Consider the following 2930-nt stretch of genomic DNA (forward strand, 5'->3'; position numbering starts at 1 on the left):
CTCTTACGCCGTCGAGCCGTCTCCGACCCATAGCGACGCCACGGACCCGTCTCTCCCAGGACACCCCACCTCCTCCGCAATCGTTCCGGGAGCTGACCCGGAGAGTTTTCTAGGTAAAAATACGGAAGTGATAATAATAATAATAATAATGTTGGTGTTTGTTAAGCGCTTACTATGTGCCGAGCACTGTTCTAAGCGCTGGGGTAGACACAGGGGAATCAGGTCGTCCCACGGGGGGCTCACAGTCTTAATCCCCATTTTACAGATGAGGGAACTGAGGCACAGAGAAGTGGAGTGACTCGCCCACGGTCACACAGCCGACAAGTGGCAGAGCTGGGATTCGAACTCATGAGCCCTGACTCCAAAGCCCCTGCTCTTTCCACTGAGCCACGCTGGAAGTGGTTTACCATCGTCTCCTCCGCTCAGTAACCTTGAGTCTTCACCCTCGATTCTCTCCCCTGCCGCTGGACAGGTGAGTTTTAATAATGTTGGTATCTGTTAAGCGCTTACTATGGGCAGAGCACTGTTCTAAGAGCTGGGGTAGACACAGGGGAATCAGGTTGTCCCACGTGAGGCTCACGGTCTTAATCCCCATTTTACAGATGAGGTCACTGAGGCCCAGAGAAGTGAAGTGACTCGCCCACGGTCACCCAGCCGACAAGTGGCGGAGCCGGGATTCGAACCCATGACCTCTGACTCCCAAGCCCGGGCTCTTTCCACCGAGCCGCGCTGCTTCCCTGTTTTGACGCGTAGCAGATTGCCTTCCGCTCGCTAGCCACTGGCCAAGCTAGGAATGGAACGGACAGGCCTCTGCCTCACTTTCCCTCCTGTAGTCGAGACTGGTAGAGGACTGGACCCTCTCCAGGTGTGACCCTGAGAGGGCAACACCTGGTCCCCACCGGCAATTTATTTACGCATATTAACGTCTGTCTCTCCCTCTAGACGCTAGACGCACCGAGAAATGGAAACGTGTCCACCAACTCTGCTATTGCATCACACTGTAATAATAATGTTGGAAATTGTTAAGGGCTCACTATGTGCAGAGCACTGTCCTAAGCGCTGGGATAGATTCATTCATTCATTAGTATCAATTGAGCGCTTACTATGTGCAGAGCACTGTACTAAGCGCTTGGGATGTACAAATTGGCAACAGATAGAGACGGTCCCTGCCCATTGACGGGCTTACGGTCTCATCGGGGGAGACGGACAGACAGCAGCAGTGGCTGTCCCACGGGAGGCTCACGGTCTTCATCCCCATTTTCCAGATGAGGGAACTGAGGCACAGAGAAGCGAAGTGGCTTGCCCGCAGTCCCACAGCTGACAAGTGGCAGAGCGGGATTCGAACCCATGATCTCTGACCCCCAAGCCCGGGCTCTTTCCACTGAGCCACGCTGCTTCTCTCCCAAGCACTTAGTACAGGGCTCCGCACAGAGTAAGCATTCAATAAACGTGGTTGATTGAGTACAACTTTACTTTAGAGAAGCAGCGCGGCTCAGTGGGAAGAGCACGGGCTGGGGAGTCACCGATCATGGGTTCGAATCCCGGCTCGGCCACTTGTCGGCTGTGTGACTTCGGGCGAGTCACTTCACTTCTCCGTGCCTCAGTTATCTCATCTGCAAAATGGGCATTAAGACTGTGAGCCCCACGTGGGGCAACCTGATCACCTTGTATCCTCCTCAGCGCTTAGAACTGTGCTCTGCACATAGTTAGCGCTTAACAACTGCTTTCATAATAATACAACCTTCTCCCAAACCTTGCTCTGTCATTCTCCATTTTCCATCAGCGCCTCCATAGAAAGGAAAATTCGGTTTCCCGGCGTGCGTAGGGGATGGCGAGGTGAGGGGAGACACTTTTCTGTAGGAAAAAATGACAGAGGTGGAATGAAAAGAGAGAACACAGAGGGAGAGGATATAGCCCATACATATGTGCTCTATGAAAGGGTAAGGTGCAAGGGCGGATGTCAAAAGGGGAGACGGGATTAGCACTTCCAAGCTTTAAATGAGTTATTTTTCCTTCCTCAATTCAAGGAGAAAAGTGCAGTCGGAGACAATGATAGTCGAACAAAGAGCAAAATTTTCGTTCCGGTAAATACTCGAGTTCTTTCAGAACTTGCCTGCGTCGTCTCTGCTCTCTAAAGAACCTCTTTACAAGGGTCTGCGTTCGCCCGAATCCCCCGGTTTTCTGTTTGTTCTCGCCGACAACTTTCCCCTTCACAGAAAAAGAATGTGAAGGTTTTCAGCCTCTGTGGACTAACAATGCCTGTAGGTTGAGAGTTGTTGAGAGCCCCGGCCTCTAACAAGCTTTGTAACCGCTGCCATTTAAATGCACTAATGGCAATCCAAACTCTGAGCAAGCAGAGCATATACAGATGTGGCTTTTTCTCCCCAAAAAGAAAAGGGAAGGACGGAAAGCCGGGTTGTTTCTCCTCCAAGTAGGGTTTTGTGCCCGTGGTGGGGAGGGGGCGGGAACAGGGTCGGGGGCAGGGGGTCATTTCTCTCTTTCAGCCAAAAAGAGGCAGTGCGGCCCAGTAGAAAGAGCTCCGGTTTCGAAGTCAGGGGAACCGGGTTCTAATCCTGGTTCCTCCGCTCGCCTGCTGTGTGACCTCATGGTGATGATGATGGTGTTTGTTAAGAATTTACCATCACGCCCCGTACTAAGCACCGGGGTGGATGCAAGCTAATCACGTTGAACACAGTCCCGGTCCCACATGGGGCTCACGGTCTCAATCCCCATTTTACAGATGAGGTAGCCGAGGTGCGGAGAAATCAAGTGACTTGCCCAAGGTCACACAGCAGACACGTGGTGGAGCCGGGATTAGAACCCAGCTCTCCCTCAACCCATATTGCCCCCTCTTACTCCACAGTGCTCTCTCTCTCCACAGTGATATTTTATAGTATTTGTTAGGTGCTTACTATGCACCAAGCACTGTT

The 2930-nt window shown here is 52.0% G+C and overlaps 1 non-coding gene across 1 annotated transcript; it reads right to left on the reverse strand.

The window, feature by feature from the left end:
• Positions 1–745: 745 nt before the first annotated feature.
• Positions 746–883, reverse strand: LOC114809759. Its single transcript, XR_003757537.1, has one exon. It is a non-coding gene; the product is annotated as a small nucleolar RNA SNORA7 (small nucleolar RNA).
• Positions 884–2930: the final 2047 nt, after the last annotated feature.

Source organism: Ornithorhynchus anatinus, chromosome 2 (genome assembly GCF_004115215.2).
Source record: "Ornithorhynchus anatinus isolate Pmale09 chromosome 2, mOrnAna1.pri.v4, whole genome shotgun sequence".
NCBI classification, from domain to species: domain Eukaryota; kingdom Metazoa; phylum Chordata; class Mammalia; order Monotremata; family Ornithorhynchidae; genus Ornithorhynchus; species Ornithorhynchus anatinus.